Below are 24581 nucleotides of genomic sequence, written 5' to 3' on the forward strand. Positions count from 1 at the left end.
TATGCATAACCTGGAGTATTCCTTTCGTCAAGAGAAATTCTTTGCTTTATACAATTTCTGCAATCGTTGATCAGATGAGAACATTGTTTGGCAGGAAATAACTCACACTCTTACTTCAGACAATTAGTTACTAAACTTAATCAAGAGCCATCAACATCAACTAGGTTATATTACCACATTTATTCACTTAGTAGTTGAAACTGATTGGCCAGAGGCGAAAAGATCATCCTTATACTTGTAAAGGCTGTGAAGCGAATTGGAGTATGTTTTAGCACATGTGGTTAATCCTCCCACTAAGTGTGACAAACTCATAAAGTAAGTAGTGCTTTTGGAACATCACTTATCTGAACTTCATTCAGATAAGGTTCAAGTATATGTAGTATTGCCTAAAGTAGAAGAGAATAAAGGTATTAATTTTTTTAACCTAATGCAGGTGGTTAGTTTAATCGGACCTACATCTAAAGAAGGGAGAAAAGAAGACATACACAGTTTATGCTTGTATTTTAGAAGATCAAGTCATATTCCAAAGGATTGTAGAAGTAACAAGGAACTTTAAAAGTAGAGGGGCATATTTATCATGGTTTTGCGTTGCCCTTGCAAGATGCAATGGGGCACAAGGGTGACACATAACCTAGAATGACACTTACCAAGCCATGCAATGCCACCGTGCATGGCCCTGCATGGCTTGTTAAATGTGGAGTAACGCAAGGCAGCACAAGTCATTGCTGTGTTGTACTCCACCCCAGTGAGGCAGTCCATGGGTGGAGTGTGGGTATTACTCCTAATTTTTCCTCATTCTACATGTGCTTCATTGTGCAGTACACATAGAAAGAAGAAAAAGCCTCAGTGGATTGTTTTTATGCAGTAAGGTGTCTCTTGATGCGCAATAACAATCCTGTCTACTTTACAAGCATCCTTGCACCATTGTGCAAGGGGGCTTGCGTTGGCACTAGGCAGCAGTTTGTGAGCTAGCGCAGGCAGAGAGCAGAAATGCGCCATATATTGTTAAGTACAGGACACTCCTGTCCTATCCCTTTCACGCAGCACAGTGCAGCACATATTTGATGAATATGCCTTAGAGTGTTGGTAATGTGACCCACCAAAAGACAGCAGCCGGTGGAAAACTAGGGCCCTGATTTAAGAAACGTGGCGCTGCACCCAGTGCAGCTCCATTTTTCTTACACCCCTTAGCGCCCCCCTAAAGCCACCATGTGTGCGCTGTATCTAAGATACAGTGCACCATGGCGGTAGTTAGCTTTCGGAGCTTTGCAGGATTAGCGTCGAAAATGTTGACGCTAATCTTGCAAAGCCCATTGAGGCTTACTGAAAAAATGGCAGGCCTCTTTTTAATGCCTGCTCTGAGCAGGCTTAACAGTGCTGAAAAAAATGAAGCAAAAAGTATTTTAGATTTCTTTGTGCCATTTTGTCGGCCTCCCTAACGGGGGAAGGGACGCCCTCTTTGCATACATTATGCCTGGCGCAGGCATAGTGTAGCGCAGAGGGTTTGTAAATTTGGCGTGCCGATTTTGGCCTCGTTAGGCCACATTAGCCTCAGACAAAAATGACGCTAATGTGGCACAATAAGGCACTCAGGGTTTTTAAACTCAGCCCCTAGATTTTTTGACTATGGAAAGAACTGTCGTTCGGAGTGAAGAGGTTAAACTATTTCCCAAAAGAGTAGGGATTATCTTGCGATCCACTGTGGCTCATGATAGTTCCTGTAAGGTTATTTTGTCAGAAGAAAGTCATGTTGGGGCTTTTAGTTTCTGGATCCTCTGGAAATTTTGTTCAATCTTTGAAAATTTCTATAATCAAGAATACGGTTGATGAGGAAATTAATTCAGTTGATGCTTTTGTTCTATCCCCTAATCCAGTGAGGTGTCCAACACACATGGTTTCTTTGGTCTGGTTTGGAAATCATCATGAAACGTTTCTCTTTGGTTTGCTAGATGTTTCTCAGTTCGAAGTAATTTTGGGACTGCCTTGATTGCCTTAAAATAATCCTTGTTTTAAGTGGGCCGCAAGAACAGTTAAACTGAATTCAGATTATTGTCAGTCTAATTGCATGAGCTCATGTAAATTCAGAAAGAGTCGTCATTCTAAAGTTCTTGCAGGAATAGTTATTTTCCCATGTATAAATTGTGCCACCTCCCTACCTCTTGCCATGAGAATTCAGTTATATAGCTGACAAAGACAAATAAGAATGCAATACAAAGGCCCATATTTATACTTGGTTTGCGCTGAATTAGTGTCATTTATTTTTACACTAATTCAGCGCAAACCTACCCCCATGTTTATACTTTGGCGCTAGATACGTCTAGCGCCAATGTAATGGAGTTAACATTGTTTTCTGAACGTGAAAACCTACCTTGTGTCAATGAGATGCAAGGTAGGCGTTCCCGTCCAGAAGAGGACGATATGGCCTTAGTGCCATATTTACCGCCCTGTGCTAAAATCCAGCACGGGGGTCTTAAATAATGGCGTTAAGGTTGCTTAGCGCCATTATTTAACGCCTGGGTATGGGCAGGTGTTAGAGGACCTGTAGGCATATTTCTATGGTCAGAGACCATGGAAAGAGCCCACAGGTGCCCTTTCCTGGCCCTAGGGACACCCCCACCCACACCAGAGGGACACCACAGGATGAGTGACCCATCCCAGGTAAGTCCCGGTAATTATTTTTATTTTTTTATTTTTTTCACACCAGGGGGCCCTGACTTGGGGCCCCCTGCATGGCGCTGGCCCCAATGGCCATGCCCGGGGGACATTTATCCCCTGGGCATGGCCATTAGGGTGGTGGGCATGGCTCCTGTCTTTACTGAGACAGAAGTCATGCCCATGGGGTTGTGTGCCAGAAAATGGTGCTACAGTGCTTAGAGGCATTTTTTGGCCTCTACACAGTGTAGCGCCATAATTCGGCGCACAAGCTCCAATTTCCCCTATGCCTCTCCCAACCTGTTTGCTTCCTTTACAAGGGCGCTAACAGGGCATTAGCACCGGCTAGCGCCAATCCATAAATATGGTGCCCGGCTGGCGTCTTGGAATGGTACTAGCCGGTGGTATACTTTTTCACGCAAAACTGCTCTAATGCAGTTTTGCGTGAAAAAGTATAAATCTGGTCCAAAGTGTTACCTCCGAACAGACATTATGATTGTAAATTCGGACTGGAACCTGGTGCATGAAAATATTGTCATCAAGAGTATCCACTCACTTAATATTAGAATATCTCAAACAATAATTAGATGAACATGTAGCTGGTGGAGTTATTATGCCCTCACAGTCTCCTGCTTCAGCTGCTTTATTTTTTTACTCCTAAAAAAAAAAAGATGGCGGAGGGTTAAGATGAGAACGTGTGTAGACGACAATGCTCACCATAGAATCTTTATGTTCTGTATTGTGCATTTTGATGCCATTTTGATTTATTTAGACTCCTTTAGAAAGTCACATGTCGCAAGGTAAAGCAGTTCTACAGCAATTGAGATACCATCGTTATTTCACTAAGATGGCTAAATGCTGGTTTGAAAAGAGCACTGTAGAGTTTTTGCAGTGCGTATTAGCAAGGATGAAATGTCAGCAATTGTTCAGTGACCCACACCAACTTCAATAAAGGCTACTCAAACATTTTTGGACTTTGCTAATTTTTTTCATTAGGTTAATTAATCAGTATTTTGCAATCCTAACATCCAGGTATGGTTACTCACCAAAAAATGGCATCTGATTTTTTTTTTAAATAGCAGCTAATATTCTGAGTCTATTGACGATTGAACAGATTGTGATTCCAGTTATTGTACAACTGAAATTTCCTCATTCATTGGAAATCTGTTTGTTATTTCATGTATCTTTTTAAAACCCTGTTCTGGAAAAACACGCCTTGCTTTGCATCCTATACCACTTTAAGTGAATTTTGGGTACACATGGTCATGGGAACTCTTTCTGACTTTCATACTAAATTTACGCTTTTTGGGAGGGTACACTGTCAGGAAGTATGGTGGAAATATAGCCTAAAAGTTACGTCTTGGAATTTATGAGTGAGTGATACTACCAACTCGTTCGCCACTCCTAAATGAGCAAAGGCTGGCAGTCCTTGCAGTGTCAGAGTTGCCTGTAGAAAGGCTTTTTTGTGTGGAAAATGCCATATGTGATAGTGCCCTGATAATGTGCTAAATTTCTCAGCAGATCATGAGCTCTCACCTGGTTTGTATATGTGGTGGGCACTTTAAATTTATCTATGTAACATCCTTTGTGGCCTATGGTGTCTTTGTTTGGCAATTGTAAAACAATGCTGCTGCAGCCAAGACCATGTTGTTCAGATCTAGGATTTCCTTTGCACGAACATTTGCTTCCTTTCAACTTGTTCTTAGGGCATTGGAAATACTGAGAAGTATTCATAAAGTTGAGTCATGTTGTGTACAATTCAAACAAACTTTCTAAAGATAGTAGGATTGGCACATAAGAAATTGGGTTGTTGGTTGACTGGGGTGTCAGGGTGAGGCACAAGCAAATTAACTGTGCTCCACCCTATGGGAGCTTGGCATATAGCAGTCAGGCTTAACGTAGAGGCAATGTGTAAAGTATTTGTGCAACACTTCAAACAGTAATAATGTGGAAATACCACATAACAGGGATCTCACATCAACAAAAGAAACAAGAAAAATAAAACTTTATTTCATAAATAAAATAAGACCAAAATGACAAACATCCAATCAGTAGATCCGGAGATATGCAGTTTTAAAGATTTTGGTGAGAATAGCACCAAAAAGCACAAAGAGACAACTGTGGATATCTGGTTGTACCGATCCAGGACAAATTCACAAGTTCAGGCTAACCATGATGGAGCGCGGGCCACTTACATGGACCCAGTTAGGCCCTATGAACAGAGCACTTTAAATCCCATTTTGCTTAGCATAAGTGGGTCCAGTGTTTGAGATCCAATATTTATACCCAGTTGTGACTTTAAAGTAGGGAGAAGCTTCTAGAGACATGCCTTTGAAGTGCAATGGTTCCCTGCCCTCCTGGTTCCAGAATAACTACAGGGGGTATACAGCCCTTGTTTTAAGGCAGGGCATAGCCTTTTCAAGTGGCAGCAGGGCTGGGCCCAGCTGCTCCCTCCCATCTTGCCAGTGATGGCCCATCCAGTCATACCTTAGCTCTTCATTGTGTGTGGCTGTCTAGGAGGACTACACAAAGCCTAACTGTCAACTACACCTAGTCATGTGACCCAGAGATAGGGTACAAGCATGAAATGGCTAAGGCAGAAAATGCTAACTTTCTAAAAGCGCAAAAAGAAGAAGTGATGGGCGGAATGTTGAACAATGTCTAACATTCACCCACAGTACAGAGATCTGGGCCTAAAGCCATCGTTTTTTTTGCTGCCCCTGCCATATGCAAATCAGTCTTGACCCTGTGCCCCATGTGAACAGTCCAGCCCGAACTGCCAGGCCAGGTCTTCCCTGGACTGGAAACAAGCATCCTGGGACCGGTTTCGGGGTATCACCCCTCCTTAGCCAGGCTAGCTGAACTCCAGTGGCATGGGGAGCACAGGACCGCCTTCCTGTCCCAAATACTCCAATTCATTCATCCTTTGTGGTGCCTTCTAGTCTCGAGCACTCCGTGATCCCCCTCCCAGGAAGCTTGAACCATTGACCCTCCTGTTCTGTTGCTATGCAAATTTAGTCTGTTTTGCACCTGCAGATTATAACTTCCAATGTGAAGCACTGAATTGTACCATCATGCACTTGGGTTTCCATTGCACCTGTTTGTTGCTGACAATTACCATTTGCACCTGCCTCTCGCAAGGCCCCAAATCCGTTGTATGTAACACGTGATCTTCCCCAGGTTCACTGGAATATTCCATGCTTCCAAGTGGGACACGTGCCTTCTGGAACACTCTCTTCTTCCAGCATAAATACCCTCTCTTAACCTGCATCAGTGCTTGGCCTCATTCCAGTCCTGCGCAGGCATCATCCCTGCACCTACCTCCTGAGTTGCCCGAAACTTCCAGCTCTCTAGTCTTCCAAACCTTCCTGATGATCCTGTGATCCTGGTGCCTGCCACACTTCCAGTGTTTTCCTTCATGACCTACGATCCTGTTAAATAGATTTATTTGATTATTCAATGCCTATATAATAGTGTAGATGTTGCATTCAACAAATATTTATAACACACTTACTTCCACCAGAACCTGGGCATTTCTGATCGTAGAGGATGCACGGAGATTGGTTCAGTGAGAGTATCCAAAAAACTGCAGAGTGACTAAGGGCAAGAGACCTGCACAACACATCTGTAACATATGGAGCCTGAATGGGACCCAAGAAAAGAAAAGATAACAACAAAGGTGCAGTGAGGGAGTGTGCTGGGTGTCAACTAATATGAGAGTTGGAGAACCCAGCAAGACACAAGTTTGCCTGGCAAAGAGCAGTGGCATAACCAAACTTGAGGGCCCCCCAGCAAAGTACATGGAGGGCCCCCCTCCCAGACTCTGCCAGGAGCTCTCAGGCCAGGGAAAGTGCGGGGGGGGCCTCCTGGAGCTTGGGGCTCCACCTCCCGCACTGCAGGGGCTGCGGGGGCAAAAGGTACGCCACTGGCAATAAGTGTTTGCATCTTGCTTCCTTTTGTAGTGTAATGACTTGTAGTGACAGATGTTATCGTGGATTGGGTACTAGTGTGGAAATAGGAAGTCTGTAAGTAAGCCCCACCATCTTGGAATGGGGACCAACCTGACTATGAGTACCAACCTCCAGCTGTTCTGATTGCCATCGCCTCCAATTCTCCTGATGTCTTATTCTTACTGGAACCAACCATGCTCTGTCGACGTTTTTTGTGATGTGTGCAGATTCCTACCCTGTCAATATGTCATAACAACAACTGATGCTGTAATCCTGGTTCACTGTAATCATGGTGCGAGTACAAACTTCTGTTTTCGCTCAAAACAAGATTAAATGTCGGGTACAAATGGTATTAACTATATTTGTTTGCCCGACAGTTTTTGCCTGGTAAAACCCAATGCATATTTTTTGGACAACTGTCATTAATTGTCAGTGTGGGCACTTCGGCCCAGTTGGAAGAATGCACAATCTGCACGCATTTTCCCATTCCAACTCCTGCAACGGTGGGAATTGACGATTTGGTAATTATCTTATCTTGCTTAATCCATATTTCGCTGGTGAGCAACTTGCACCTACAATTGTGTTCAAGTCCTAATCATAGCCTGGTCTAATATGCACTTTAGTCACTTTCCTATACAATCAGAAATAATCTAGGTTTACTAAAAGCTGCATGAATAATATTACGCTGTTGAAGTTAAATAACTTCGGATGTGAGGACGATTTGACTGCGACATCGGTCACTCCATTGATCGCTAGTGTTGATTCAGCGGATCGGGGGTGCTAGGTGGCCTAGTTTCTGTCTTCCCTCTCTATGTCCCCATCCTGAACCTCTGTGCTCGGTAGCAGAGGACAGCTCTACCTCGCAGGGTTTGTCTCCTGTGTTTACGAGTAGCAGTGCCCCCTTGCTAGAACCGCCAAACAAGTCTCAAGAATGTTTTTAACCCCAGGAGTTCTATGTAGAAGAGAAGATTGTAACAGTTATCCCAAAATTCTGAATTCTATTTGCTTGTGAGCAAATATTCACATATATAATTAATCATGGCAAATACCTCACAAAGTGCAAATGCAGTTGCAAACTACATTACCACTTCTGCTATATCCCCAATAACTTTGGGGCTGTTGCCGCATCTAATCCTATCTGAAATAAAGATATATTTCTGTACTATACAGGAATAAATCGTCAATCCTTTCAAGGGTGGTAATGTACCAAGCAAAGGTAAATGCCGGCACTGCAGTCAGCTGGTAGTGCTGACCTCCGAACAGGAATGCAGTTGACATGGGAAATTGGACACACATACATATATATATATTTCTCCAATATATATTCAATATATATTACCAAGTGATGGTCGCCACTGGGTAGTTATATTTAGGACCATGTTTCCATAGTAAAATAATTTATTAGTTCGCTCATAACTTTGGTCCCATTTGACAAATTTTCTCAAAACGTTCCAAAAAAAGATTAATCTACTTAAGCTCCTTCCTTGAAAGTGTCTGGACAATCTGCCAAGCAGGCCGAGAATAAGGCTCAAAACTCATTTTCCGTAGAAAATACAGACACAGCCCAATTGACTGAATGGATTTACACCAGATTTCACAGAAAGCTAGCTCTTGTCCAGAAAGCTGGATTTTTATGATTTGGTGTAAATCCATTCTGTATTTTTTGAGAAATTAAGGTTCAAAAACTTTGTAGCTCAAAATTGAAAAAAGAACCATCTGATTGGCTGAGGTTTTTTTTGCTCTTTGGGCGTCTTGCTTCCACAGGAGCGAGGGCTCCCGTGAGAGCTCGCACTGTGATTGACTGGCTGCAACATGAAGAGAAATGCTGTGGCTGCCATTACAGGACACGGCACTGTCAGAAGCGCTGACAGCTGAGAGTCTCCTGGGTTTACAATCCCTCAGATGACGCAGAGATCCTACTCTTCTCCAGATGATTTGCAAAGACAAGCTGTGATGAACAACATTTTGTGGCAGCAGATGCCGTATACAGGAGTGTCTGGGTTTCCTTCTTCCCAGCAGTATAATTATTACAGTCAAAATACCACTTCACAAACGCAGCACAGTTGTGATGTATTGTCTTCCTAGTGGAAGAATAGGCACACATCTCAGAGCCCCTATTACTATCAAACCGACAACCGCTGTTATAGTTGGGACCGGCAGTATGGAGACTTAAACCCTGAGTTGCGCGCAATGGTGATCCTTCTTCTGAACACCACTACCGGATGGACCGAGATGACTATGACTAAGGCTATGGTGACCGCAGAAAGAAGAGCAGGAGTAACGAGTCCAGAAAGGATAGCCACAGAGATGGCAAATACCACCATTCTAGGCTATGACTGTTCTCCTGCAAAGGTGTTCTAATTTGTCCTGAAAAGGGGGCTGGGCCTGAGTGTCTGCCTTGAGTTTCTGCAACAGGCTTTTGGCCATGCGGCCTTTAGTGGTGAATGCAGGATGCCAATCCCACGCCCGTATGGCACGAGTTATAGTTGATTTAGGGCACAAGTTATAGTTACTTGAGATACCTATAACTGGTACATTTAAATGGTTTTGTAAATTCAAAATGGTATGTTTTGACTGACATTTTCACGATTTTCACCTTACTATACTTTTAACCTTTGTGTGTATATATATATATATATATATATATATATATATATATATATATTCTCGCAAGTTCGACATCTCTGTCAAAGACATGCCACTCACAGGATACTTAGGCCCGTATTTATACTTTTTTTAGCGCCGCATTTGTGCCGCTTTTTGGCGCAAAACGGCGCAAACCTACAAAACACAATGGCATTTTGCAAGTTTGCGCCGTTTTTGCGTCAAAAAACGACACAAATGCGGCGCAAAAAAAGTATAAATCCGGGCCTTAGTTTTTAATTTTAATGTGCAGTGTGATCTGAACAAACACCAACGCATTTCAACCTTCACGGTCTTGGTCATGTATATGCCATGTATATGTATGTACGTGTACAATTGTATATATGTGTGTGTATATATATATATATATATATATATATATATATATATATATATGTATATATATATATATATATATATATATATAATGCTGCGCTTTCGCCTTCACTCCGGCCACTTACTTAGACGGTGAATCACAGCAGGGCGGCGTCCCCTCAATATTGAATATTAAGAATTTAGGAACACATGCAAGCTATAACTAATGATGACAGAACTTACCCTATGGTTAGACATTTTGCTTTATTTCATCAAAGAGATAGAGACTTATTAAGATTCTGTGTACTAGACAATGTCCCAGTGAGTATAAGAGGGGGCAATAGAGAATTCCAATTGAGACAATTAGAATCCAAATTAATCATTAAATATTCTACTTGTGTCCCAGATGGATTTAATCAGGATGAGGAACTTTATGTTCATCTCAGTTCGATTCAAGTTGTTTAGAAGGGTATGTTTTGTTGTAAAAAACACAGAAATTGATTATAAACAAAGCTGGTATATTGTTTACATATGTGCTTATTTTTATATGTGTAAGTAATGTTATATTTTGTTACAGGTACATTGGAGAGGTGGCAATGCAAAAGAGCTATTATCATCAACCAGGATTGTTATAGCATGGAATAGAAAATATGGATATGGGTCAGAAGTGTTAGGAGCCATTGGTACCATTGGAGCATATATCTTGAGTTAGATAAGTATAATTTACGGACTTATTTGTTTTTTTGTTTATATGTATATTTATTTATATTTTATATTTTTTATTTATTTATGCTCCGTTCAAATTGTAATATGTGTATATGGTTTATAACTTCATTTGAAGTTTAATATCCCTTATATGTGGTGGATGTGTTAGTAATAGGCCTGGTGGTTATATTAGATTATATAGTATTAATAGAAGAAGATTTATGCTTGTTAAGTTGAATTTGAACATGGAAATAGTAAGAGGTTGTGATAATGTAGTGTACAGAACACACTTCAAAATGGCTGCCATATATTTTTCAACAAGTGTCCTTGAGTCCTTTCTTGATGTTGTTTATTTAGTCTTTAAATGTTTGCATAATCCAGCAGGGGATATGACCTGTGATCAAGGAGCTATAGCTCCGAAACACGTAAGGATCATTAAATAAAGCAAGTTTTTCTACTTGGAATCACGGCGAGTTGTTCTTCATTGTGGGACTTTGGTTTCCGTGAAGATTTACAACGTTTGGATGTATATATATATATATATATATATATATATATATATATATATATATATATATATATTTTATTATTCTGCTAGTGATAGAGTAGTTATAATTAGGTCAGGGTATCCATAGGAAAGGCATTTTTTTTCTTACGTTTGGTGGCAAATCTGTTCTGCATGAAAAATGTTCATCCACTCTGGAACCTTCATGGAAAATTTGGCAGTGAACTGTCAAGCAGGGCCAAGAAACAGTGGGGTGCTCAAACATCAATTTCTTTTTTAAGTTCCCACAGGAAAGTCTGCTTCTGATATAGAAAAACAACTGATCAGATTTACACCAACGTTGGCACAAAGTTATAATTTTACTCAGAAAGAGTGCTTTTTGTTAGTGTAAATCCATTGAGAAGTTTATGAGGAATTTGCGTTGTTTAAAGAGATGCTTGGGTTGTGCATGAAGGGTTTAACTGCCAGAAAAAGATAGTTATATCTTGACTTGTCCAGATATGCTCTTACTGTCCACTTTAAAGGGAACTGTTCAATCCTGATTGTCTGGCCTCAACATGAACTATATGCTGTGGCAGCCATTACAGGATTACAGGATGCATGGACCTGGTCCTTGTTTCCTGAAAATGAATAAAAAAAATCTAAGTGAGCAGAATGAGCACTCCCTGACCCCAAGAAGCATGTGATGTGGGGGAGTGGATGGGTCTCAAAAGTTACCTTGATTGGCTGGTCACAACATAGACTACATATTGTGGCAGCCATTGCTAGGGACATTGTCCACATTGAAATGCATTGCATTGAAAGCCTGTTTTAGAGGGTCACGAAAAGGAACACATATGGGTGATAACAGATTTTAATCACAATATAGATTGTTTGTTGGTGGTACAACCCTAATTTTATGAATTGTGGTACGCTCTAAGGTGATCTTACCTTTTGAAAAGTGCAAATTGCCTGCTGGGATTTGAAGAACCATGTTTGAGAGAAAGCATTTTCTCTCATGATTGTCATGATGGAGGTTTTGGAAGGTGCTCCAGACAGTAGCATAAGAAACTGTTTTCTATAAGCTAACCACTTTCTCAGCCATGTGAGAAAAAAAGTCTGATATTACTAGTAAAACATGTACTTTCAATAGCAGCAGCATTGTTGTATGTAATCTCTGGAAAAGAAGATTCAAGTGTTACATGTAGAGCTCCAAAATAAACGTTTAATGCAAGCATAAGACCTACTGCACCTTCCTCCAACTTTTCAGCCTTCAAATCCCCTAGCACGTGATCATATGCCAGCACCCCAACACAATGACATATATACATTCCAAAATGAAAGTGCATCAATAGCATAGCATAAGAAAGAACATATCTACTTCCAATCACATTACAAACTATAAAGTTCACATAACATCTCTTTTTGACAATAAACAAAATAAAACAAATTCAATAAATTATATAATCCCTTAATCTGACTGGTGCAGCTATTACTCTACTGCTCCTGATCAAACCACTGCTGTCACTGTCACCTGTTCTCTTAAGCATTGCCATCAACTTTCTTGCACCACCATCCCCCACTGCCTGGTGTACAGCATTATCAGCATTTTGTCTGTTTTGAGCATTATCAGACAAAGTACCATAATCATTCCAATCATTTCTACTCACTTCACCACCCTCAGAATTCCATCCATCTTGTTTGTTTGTCACTCATGAGACATGCTTGCTCTTCACTAAATTTGACTAGTTAATTTTTTTTCCATCATCCTTTATTTGCTAACAACACTGCTGTTTTAGATGATCTTACAACTCTGTTTGATTTAGAAAAAGCAGACTCTCTTTTCACAACTCTTACAGGTTCTTTAAACTAAATCCCAACCACCAGGAATCAAATCCATTTCTTTTACATGCTGTACTTTATCAAAATACCTCTTACCAGCATTTTGTTTATCTTCACATGCTCATGAATTTCCTCAGAATTCAGCATTCATCAATACAAAAACTTACTTTATCACCCAACCATGCATGATTCAAAGCAGACAGCGTTTTTCTACCATTAAAAAAAAGGAGAAACTCCTGTGGTACTATGTAGAGTAATATTGGAACTCCACCCTGTAAATAATCTCTCACATTTAACTTAACAACAGCAGTTTCTACACCTTCCTTCAACATACGATTAACCCTTTCCAAAAGACCATTTGAAGAAGGGCTATTAAGTAGCACCTTAATATGTTGCACAGCATGCCTTCAAAGAAAAGCCACCATTGCAGAAGAAACAAAATGCGTACCATTATCCAGCACTATTTTCTTTGGCGCACCTTCCACCTGAAACAAGCGACCCAAAAACGTTATCACTTTGGTTGTGCCAGCCATTTTGACAAAAGCGAAATACGACCATTTTGAAAAATAATCCACAGCCACAATAAGATATTTGTTTTCACTACCTAGGATGTTAAAGTGTCCAGCAAAATGAATTGCACATTTTTCCCCAAGGTCCTCCTGGCCATGTGACAAGACACAAAGGAGATGTGTTCACTTTCTATTTTTTGCCAGAACACAAACACTCTCTGCACCTTTCAATATACTTTTTAACCTGACTGCCAATTCGTGGCCACGAATAATGCTGTTTATTTTTTTTCACAGTGGCAGAAATGTCTAAATGCACTTCATGCATTAGAGCAATTATTTTTCCTTCCAAACTAACAGGTGGCATAAACAGATTTTGGCCCTCATTATGTCATTGGCCATAAAAACTGCCTACCGCCACGGCGACAGCCACCAAAAGACCATCGCCGCAGCTAACATCCGTCTGCCATAATATGACCCCAGACGGATTTCCGCCACCGGATTTCCGCCACAAGAAGGGCGGAAATCCGGCTGTGGTCATGCTGGCAGATGGTGTTAAGGTGGCGCTGCTACCACCAGCAGTGCCACGCCAGTAGACCGCCGCCAGACGTATTATGAAAAATAATATGGCCTGGCAGTGTTCTGCTGGCAGGCGCTGCTGGCGGTAGCAGCCCCCCGTCCTGTCCCCTGCCGGAAGACCCCCTGGATTCAGGTAAGTCGGGTTTCCGACAGGGGAGGGGGTGTTTGTGTGTGTGGGGGGTGTGTGCATGTGTGGGTGAGTGCGTGCGTGAATGAGAATGTATGTGTAGTGTTGTTTGCGTGTGTGTATGCATGTCTGAGAATGCATGTGTGCGTGTCAGTGTGAATGTGGTGCGGATGTGTGCATGAATGAATGGATGCATGCGTGTATACCTCTGTGAGTGGGTGTGTGTATGCATGGTGCGTGTCTGCTTGTGTGTGTGGTGGGGTGGGGGATTGGAAAGGGGGCGCGTGGATGGAGGGAGGGTGGGGGCGTCTGGGGAGTCTTTAGGGAAGGAATTCCCTTTCACTGATGGGGCCTACCACCATGGTTTTCGTGGCGTTACGAACGCCACGAAAACCATGGCGGTAGGCCGGGCCAAAATGACTGAGGCGATACAATAGCGGCCGCCGGGCTGGAGATTCTTATCTCCTGCCCGGCGGCTGCTACTGCCATGGCAGTTGGAGTGGTACATTGGCAAGTTGGCTTCAGCCAACCCGCCAATGTCATAATGTGGCAGTATGTACCGCCAGCCTGTTGGCGGTAGTACCGCCACATCACCACCGACCGCCGGGGTCATAATGACCCCCTTTGTCTAAGAACTAAATACTTAACAACTGATAACTCTGAAGCCACCTGTGCAAAAGCGCTTAACTCTAAAATACTTTTAATAATGTGAAATGAATCTGACTGCATTTACCAAGATGCATTGGGGCCAACTTTTTGCTGGAGTGTGAGGCAGTGTGCTCCCTTTTTTTTTTTGCACTGTGTCTAAACTCAAATTTCTGTCATATGTCCAACAATTACTATATATTTCTCAACTTTGCAAAAAGACTCATGTACACAATTTTCATTTCATTAATTTTAAGTAATGTTAAATATTCAGTAGCATCTCTAATAGCTATAATACATTTGTCATCATTGTTGTATTTACTTTAATCTTCATTTTCCTCAACTGGTAATCGAGGATGGCAATCTCTTCTCACATTCTTGCCCACTGGTACATATTTAATATCAAAACTAAATTCCTGTAACCGTGACAACAGCCTAGTCAGTCTTGACGACGCCTTGTTAGAGCAACAGTCTCCCAACATGTAAATCAAAGGCTTGTGTTCTGTGTACAAATCAAATTTTGCTACCCAAATATACATTTGAAATTTCTCTGCTGCTCAGGAACATGCAAGCACCCCCCTCTCTATTGTGCTGTAATTTGTTCCACAGTCTTCAACATCCTTGTAGCAAACGCAACAGTATACTCCTTCCCATCAACAATCTGACTCAACACCACACTGAGCCCTTGAGAACTCTCATCCACTGTAGTTAAACTTTTTTCCCTATCTGTAAGAGGTCTAATAGCTGAAACACTAATGATCAACATTTTGATCTTATCAAACGCTAGTTGCGCTTCATCCTATCTTTCAAACTTCACTCCATTTTTCAAAAGTCCTTTTCATGGCTGTACGACAAAAGCATATCCTTGAATAAATCTGGCATAATATTCACTTATCCCTAAAAAAGGATTTGAGTGCATATTTGTCTTTAGGAATAGGTGATTCACTTATTGCCCTCAGTAATGATGACTTGGGTTTTATACCTTCACTTGTGATGTTGTGTTCTAGATAACCAACTTGACTCTTCATAAAGTGGAACTTTTCTCTGTTCCCTGTAAAACCATGTTTCATTAATTTGCTTAATACAATTTTTAATTTCTCATTATGTTGTTCAATACTCTCAGCATTAATGAGAATATCATCATGGAAGGTTTGAATACCAACCTACCTATCAAACATTTCATCAATCATCTGTTGAAACAAACTTGCAGTGGATGCCAGCCCAAATGGCATCCACAAATACTTATATTCCCCATAAGGAGTTACAAAAGTTGTTAATGGCTGTGATTCTTTAGCCAGTGTAATCTGATGATATGATGAAAAGAATTTACTACCACCCAAATTAGCTAACATATTGTGAATTCTTGGAAAAGGATGGAAATCCACAACTATGTGACCATTCAATACTATGAGGTCAGCAGATAAACATATACCACCAGATTTTTTCATAGCAATTACTGCCTCAGAAACCCACTCAGATGACTCAACAGGTGTGATGATTCCTTGTTCTCACATCTTATCCAATAAACTTTCCAAAATCATTATTGACTGATACAAGGACAGGTCTCACTTTTTGAATAACAGCTTCACATTTCAATTTACTTTTGTGCTCAAACCCTTCCACAAGCACTACACTGTCACTGAACACCATTTCATATTTCTTGAGTACTATATCAATAACTTCACCTTCATCACATACATGTGGTGACTCCGCAGACAAAATAGGCATGTCACCTAAAACCACTGGCATATCATGACCTAGCCTAAGTAAAATTCCCAATCTACCTTGATCTTGCAAACTTAAATTATTCAAACTATCACATATTTTTGTTTGGTCGAACCATTGTGCTATACCCTTTCAGCTTGTTACACCTAGACCCATAAAATGTACAAATTCAGATAAACAGACTAAGGCCCTCATTATGACTTTGGCGGTCTACAGCGTTAATAATGTGAAATGAATCTGACTGCATTTACCAAGATGCATTGGGGCCAACTTTTTGCTGGAGTGTGAGGCAGTGTGCTCCCTTTTTTTTTGCACTGTGTCGAATGACGGCTCCCTTGAGCTAACGGGCTGACGAGCCTTGGTGAGGCACCTGCGCACCAGAGTGGTACATAAACCTGAGAAGACATTTGGTGGCATTTCAAGCAACCCCACAAAATATGCTGCTGCTCTCTGCTGATGACGGGCGAAACCCAGAAACACGTGTCCAGAGATACACAGCACTTGCTGCACCTACTAAGGTGAAAGACTTTGATTACTTTTAATAATGTGAAATGAATCTGACTGCATTTACCAAGATGCATTGGGGGCCAACTTTTTGCTGGAGTGTGAGGCAGTGTGCTCCCTTTTTTTTTTTGCACTGTGTCGAATGACGGCTCCATTGAGCTAACGGGCTGACGAGCCTTGGTGAGGCACCTGCGCACCAGAGTGGTACATAAACCTGAGAAGACATTTGGTGGCATTTCAAGCAACCCCACAAAATATGCTGCTGCTCTCTGCTGATGACGGGCGAAACCCAGAAACACATGTCCAGAGATACACATCACTTGCTGCACCTACTAAGGTGAAAGACTTTGATTACTTTTAATAATGTGAAATGAATCTGACTGCATTTACCAAGATGCATTGGGGCCAACTTTTTGTTGGAGTGTGAGGCAGTGTGCTCCCTTTTTTTTTGCACTGAGTCGAATGACGGCTCCCTTGAGCTAACGGGCTGACGAGCCTTGTTGAGGCACCTGCGCACCAGAGTGGTACATAAACCTGAGAAGACATTTGGTGGCATTTCAAGCAACCCCACAAAATATGCTGCTGCTCTCTGCTGATGACGGGCGAAACCCAGAAACACGTGTCCAGAGATACACAGCACTTGCTGCACCTACTAAGGTGAAAGACTGATTACTTTTAATAATGTGAAATGAATCTGACTGCATTTACCAAGATGCATTGGGGCCAACTTTTTGCTGGAGTGTGAGGCAGTGTGCTCCCTTTTTTTTGCACTGTGTCGAATGACGGCTCCCTTGAGCTAACGGGCTGACGAGCCTTGGTGAGGCACCTGCGCACCAGAGTGGTACATAAACCTGAGAAGACATTTGGTGGCATTTCAAGCAACCCCACAAAATATGCTGCTGCTCTCTGCTGATGACGGGCGAAACCCAGAAACACGTGTCCAGAGATACACAGCACTTGCTGCACCTAGTAAGGTGAAAGACTTTGATTACTTTTAATAATGTGAAATGAATCTGACTGCATTTACCAAGATGCATTGGGGCCAACTTTTTGCTGGAGTGTGAGGCAGTGTGCTCCCTTTTTTTTTTTTTTTTTTTGTACTATATCAATAACTTCACCTTCATCACATACATGTGGTGACTCCGCAGACAAAATAGGCATGTCACCTAAAACCACTGGCATATCATGACCTTGCCTAAGTAAAATTCCCAATCTTTAGACCGCTGAAGTCCAGCCAACCACAAGTGTGTGCGTGAATGGGGGGGGGTGAATGCGTGTATGGGGGGGTGGTGGGGTGTCGAGGCCCTGTGTGCATGTGTCTGTGAATGTGTGCGTGTATGTATGAATGGGTGATGTGTGCCTGGGTGGGTGTACGGGGTTGGGGGGATTCCGTAATGAGGGGGAGAGGAAGGGGGGTTTTAGAATGGGGATCGGGGGTGGGGAGTGTCACTGCTTGGGGGGATGAGGGGCTTCAGATGGGGTCGGGGTGGGGTGAGGGTCCTACATGGGGGAGGTTGGGGAGTCCTGCAGTGGCGACAGAATGAGCATTCCTGTCACCAGTATTGTTAATGCCAGGGATTCTGTGGCGGGCTACCGCCACGGAATCCCTGGCAGTAAGGATGCACAAAATACTGCGGGCGGTGTTAGATGGACCGCCGGGTTGAAGGTGGTCGACCTTCAGCCAGGCAGTCCTACTACCCTGGCGGTACAGGTGGTGAATTGCCTGCAATACAGCCAGTTCACTTCCATTGTCAAAATTTGGCGGTCCTGCACGCCACACTGTCGGCAGTCTGGCTGCCACCACCGGCGTGGCAGAGCAGGACTAAATCTTGTAATTGGAGGATGGTTACCCCCTCTGCTTTTTTGGAAAGCCTTGCTTCGCACTGCCCTTGTTTATCTGCTAAAGTAGACGAGGTGAACTAACTGGATCACAGGTGTGCTGGATCATATTGCACCAGTTACGTACAACTTGGTTAAGCGGCTTAAATCCTCAGACAAATGGTTTAATGAACCACACTGACTCTAAAAAAGCAGTGCAAATGTCTTGAGTGGCACTGGTGCCGCAATTGTAACCTGCAGGAGGAAGTTCGCTACTGCACAGCCTTGAAAGATTACTAAAAGTAGTTTAGGAAAACACAGTGCCTTTTCTGTGCTAACAAAATCGACCAAGCACAGAAGTCGTCAAGAGAATTATTCTTCATTGTAAAGTTATTAGTTTCCCTCAAAAGGGTTACCCGATTAACATTCCTTCTTAGTAAGGATGTAAGTAAATTGCCCACTTTATCCGTGTTAAGATACTTAGTGCAGCGCCACTTTTCTTAAATATGCCCCTGTGTTCAGCGCCGATTTTTTTGCGCCCTTTACCGTCTCCTTACCACCACCATATGTGCGCTGTATTTAAAATACAGCACACCATAGCACAGGGTAGGTGGAATTAGCTTCATTTTTCATGACGCTATTGATGTACTCTACAGGAGTAGGGCCAAAATACTGGTGCTACTCCTGCAGAGTACATAGAGGCCCATTATAAATAATAGAAGTCCCCATTTAACACCTGCTGTGAGCAGGTGTTAAAAATGCCATAAAAAATGACGCAAGGAAATCTCTTAGATTTCCTTGCGCCATTTGTTTGCCCCACTCCTAACAGGGGAACACCCCCTTTGGATACATTATGCCTTGCGCAGGCATAATGTAGCGTAAAGGGTTACAATACATGCATTGTGCCACTTGGTAAATGTGGTGCGAGGATTTTTTGGGCCTCGTTGGGCCACATTAGCTTAAAAATACATGATGTTAATGTGGCACAAGTTGGCGATAGGGGCTTATAATTATGCCCCTAGGCATCTGTGACTTCTTTCCCAAGGAGGTGACCAGGGCCCCCTGCCTTGAGGTATGGTTTAAACATAGGCAGAGTAGAACTGGACTGCTAGACCCCAAGGCTCTTGATCTTAACCAGCTATGGGCACTTTGGGGAAGGGTGAAATTGGGTTCTCCTAAGGACCCTGCCTCCCCTTTGGCTTTGGAGAGCGGTAAAGAGGCAATTCCTCCAGGACTAGGTGTCCTCCTTAATATGCCTTTTCTTACGGGGGAGGTTTCTGCGAGTTGGAAACAGGCTATTGTAGTGCCGCTGTTAAAAAAAAAACTTTTCTCGATTCTGCAAAACTGGATAATCTGAGTCCTATCTCTTTACTCCTGTGTTTCGCCAAAATGATTGAAAAACATGTGAATGACCAGGTGATGGATTTCTTCAAGGCAATTGAGGTGCTACATGAGACTCAATCTGGTTTCCGCCCTCTTTTCAGCACTGAATCCTCCCTGTTGATGGCATCTGAATCTCTGAGACAGATTGCGGACTGGGGGAATACTGTGGCCCAGATTATGTTGGATCTGAGCACTGCTATTGACATCGCCTCCAGTAACACGCTGCTGTAACGGTTGTGGAAAGTATGAAGTGGTTGAACTGGCCCTGCGATGGTTAACTTCCTTCCTCCAGAATTGTTCTTTGCAGGTGGTCCAAGAACCGTTAATCGCGGAGGTGGTGCCCTTGCAACAGGGAGTGCCCAAAGGCTCAGCATTGAGCCCTACTCTGTTTAATCTGTATATGCATTCCCTTACCAATGTTATTGAGCAGCATGGGTTGAATATTGTATCCTACGCTGATGATACACAGTTTATCATCACTCTCTCCCAGGACGGAGGGTTATCTGCCTCCAGGTTCAAATCCTACATGGCTGATCTCGCGGAATGAATGTCCCAGAGCTGCCTCAAGCTGAATGGTGGTAAAACTAAGGTACTACTTGTTGGGAAACAGCCTTCAATCTGGTCCACCGCTTGGTGGCCTGAGGTTTTAGGGCCTGTCTCGGTCCCCCAGCTGAAAGTTAAAAATCTTGGGGCCTGGTTCGATTGTAATCTATCTTTTGAAAACCAGATCTCCTGTTTGGCAGGGAAGTGTTTTGGCATCCTAAACCTTTTGAGTAAAATCTATGGCTTTCTCCCTATGGAGTCCAGAAAGTCGGTAATCCAGGCTTTAGGGATTTCAAGGCTGGATTATTGTGATGTGTTGTACCTTGGGGGTATCACATGGTAGACTGGCAAAACTCCAGAGTCTCCAAAATGCAGTGGCTCATCTTCTGCGTAACATCCCAAGAGGGGCACCAGCTGGGTCTCTCCTAAATCAGTTGGACTGGCTACCTATCACTAGAAGAGCCCCTTTCAGGGCTCTGTGCTTCTGTCACAGAATTCTAAATGGGAAAGGTCCCCATTCTCTGCATAATCTACAAAAAGGTACATCCCAAAGTGAGATCTTAGATCTACTGGAACTTCCTATGTAGTCATTCCCAGAATAACAAGAGTGCACATGGGGGCAAGCTCTTTTAAATTGGCCACTAAATTCTGGAACTTTATGCCCCTGGATTTAAGACAGGGATCTCAGAAATAGCTTTCCGTAAAAAATGTAAGACATGGTTCTTTAGGCAGGCATAACTGACTGCCTCTGGCTTGGGTTTGGAGGGGCTGCCATTTTATGCTCCAGCGCTGGGACACTCCGTTGGAGTAGCCATGCGCTCTATAAAAAAAATATTATTATTTTATTATAATATCATTTTCAGTTGTAACAATCTGAATAACTTTAGGATTCACTTTTGTCGATCTACAAACTGCTTGAAAATGTCCTATTTCTTTTTACAGTTATTACGTTTTGTTTCTTGCACTGGACATGCCAAGATCTTAGCCTAATGGTACTTAGAACTACATCAATAACAAGTACCAGATGCATTTTTATCTGAACTTCTTTTCAACCTATTTTTGTTTGATATAACACAAACTTCTGCATTATCCGACTCACACACATCGGCTACTTTAATATTATTTTTAAGATCGTCCGTTAACATCTTAGATGAGACTAACAAATGTTCTATGCTCTTAGGAATGTCCATAACGTCACCTAATGAAAGATATTCACATGTTAAAATGTGTCCTCCAGCAAGCACTCTTAAAAACGGCTAAATAATCCTTCACTGCCTCATCCACAAATTGTTTTCTTCCAAAGCAATTGTGCCTTTCCAGCATAACTATCAGAAAATTGCTTATCCATGGGGCTAATGCTTCACAATAAACATCCCTCGAGCCCACATTATCAGGGGCTTCCATTTGTGGAAAATTATCAAACACTTGTTGACCAGCTTCACCTAAAGGATTAAAGAATAAGCTGTATGTCGAATAGCATCATATTTTGTAGCATCAATTGCCACCAAATAATTTTCAAAAATCCAGAGCTATTTCTTCCATAAAATGGGTGGTTTGTCAAGGCATTGCAGGAAAGATTGTGGTTGAATAACGTTACTTGAATTCACCAAGATTACAATTAAATTAGGAAGCTGAATAAATATGAGTTATTAAATAGTAGAGCAGCACATCGAGAAAAAGCAATAAAAGTACGGTGTGTCCGTCACCGCACTATATAGCCAACAGTTTCTACAGGCAGGTAAAAGATATCAAGTTGTGCCTATCACTGTCCGGACAGATAGTTGAATACAGACAAGCGGTGTGCCTGTCACCGTGCTATGTGCAAAAACATTTCAACCAGCTGGTAATAAATGCAAAGATGTGTCAATCACTGTCCAGATAGGCAACTAAATATAGACTATGAGGCAGAATCGCATTTACAGAGTACATTAAAACGGTCTCCCAAGGTGGTTAATTAATCTTTTCCCAACTTCCTAAAATGGCCTCCAAAATGTATCTAAACAACAGTTACTAAGGTAAATTGGGCTTGTTGCATCAAATCCAACTTCCTTCATTATGCCGCAGTTGACACAGAAGACCACAAAGCTCTCCACGCACGTGCTACCCTTCAGCGTCTAGGAAATGCGAGCATGTGTAGCAATAGTATGGATCTCCCACGTGCCAGTATTGAACTTCAAATGCCACTAAGGTAATAGTAATGAGAGTAAAAGGCCTGTAAAAGTAAAAGGATGAGTGAAATATTGCCTTCATGTAAATTGTCTACTCCGGCAGCATGCTGCAATACTATAGAACAACTCAAGCTGACAACACATAAAAGTGAAGTTGAATGCTGTTGGTGGGGTGTAACACATCAAAATCTTCCCAAATCGCTTGCCACCAAAATGTTGGATGTATTCTCTTGGAAAGAAGATTCAAAAGTCACAGGCAAAACATTTAATCCAAGCGTAAGACCCATGACACCTCTCTCCAGCTCCTCAGCCTTCAAATCTCACTGCATGTCATCACTGTAGTGTCCTAGAACTGTAAGCGTTAGGACCCCATGACTAGGGGTAGACTTATGAAGAAAATACATAATCATTATGGGAGGTGTCAAGTTGTGACCTTTAATGGTTATTGGAAATTTAAAGTTCAGTTGAATATTGTGCGCTGATGAGTAAAGAGGTTAACTACGAGCTCCATGTGTGGTGTGTTTTTGTGCCTGCTACCGGTCTGCTGAGGACATACAACTGGCAGCGAGGAGGGGATACAAGCCCAGAAGAAACAGAAGTGCTCTCCCTGAGAGTTTACAAGAAATAGTAAACTGCTTGTGCATGCCACATGTGCCCAAGCTGAAGTGAAGAAGCCTGCAGTTGGTGTATGTGGAGTGCAAGCTCCACTCCAACCTGTACGAGGCCTTGTGGAGAAATTTGAGGCCCAACAAGGGAGCACCATTGGAAAATGCTGCCAAGACTTGCCGGCCATGATAAGAAAAAAAGAAAGTGCTGCGCCATAACACCAAGCCATCAGTCATACAAAGAAAACATGAAAGGCAGTGACAACCAGGTACAACTCAGGCAGCGACAACCAGATATAACTCTAGAAGGCAGCAACAACCAGTCAAAAACAGTGAAGTCTACTCATGACCCCAGACTGGACAAGGTGACTCGGGAGCGAACACAAGGGTTGTGCTCTACAAGTTGTTGGACCCCAAAGAAGCTGCTGGGGACAGGGAAGGCGGTACCCGGTGGCCTTCATCACAACTAATAAGGTCTTCAAGATAGGGAAGATTTCCTGTAGCTGCCACAAGAGACATGGAATATAGTGCTGCTGCATTCTTGAAACCTCCGCCACCATTTGATATCGCCAAAAAACAGAATATTGGCACCAGATGGACCACATTGATTGAGACTTTTGATGATTTCATTGATGCTCTGGAAGAAGTAAATTATGAAAAAATCATTAAATACTTAAAGACTCTTGCTTGTGATGGAGTGAAAGAAGTAATAAAGAAACTCTCACAGACTGAGAGAATGTAATATTGTCAAATCTAAGAAGAATTAGTAGCCAAGTTCAATCTGATGCGAAACGTCGAAACGTAGGCTATGAAAGTTACATTTTCAATCAAGTGAGACAGCAAGTTTGTGAAATGATGGATGAGTTTGGTGAAAGACTTGGTCCCATATTTATACTTTTTTAGCGCCTCATGTGCATAGTTTTTTACGCAAAATCGGCGCAAACTTTCAAAATACAATTGTATTTTGTAAGTTTGCCCCGATTTTGCGTCAAAAAACGACGCACTTGTGGCGCTAAAAAAGTATAAATATGGGCCTTGATGTGCTCATCAAACATTGCAAATTTAGTGAATTTAATGAGGAAGAAGCCATGTCTTTCAGAGTCATTGATGATTGTTTGTCGGACTCGTTCAGGAGACGCAATTTGCAAGAGACACTTAGGGGGTTATTACAACTTTGGAGGAGGTGTTAATCCGTCCCAAATGTGACGGATATACCACCAGCCGTATTACGAGTTCCATAGGATATAATGGACTCGTAATACGGCTGGTGGTATATCCGTCACTTTACCGTCACTTTTGGGACGGATTAGCACCTCCTCCAAAGTTGTAATATAGCCTTAGAACCCGCCGTAGCAGGCTCTACCGGCTATTAAAGGCCCGCTCCCCG

The sequence above is a fragment of the Pleurodeles waltl genome, chromosome 6 (assembly GCF_031143425.1).
Source record: "Pleurodeles waltl isolate 20211129_DDA chromosome 6, aPleWal1.hap1.20221129, whole genome shotgun sequence".
In the NCBI taxonomy this organism is placed as follows: Eukaryota; Metazoa; Chordata; class Amphibia; order Caudata; family Salamandridae; genus Pleurodeles; species Pleurodeles waltl.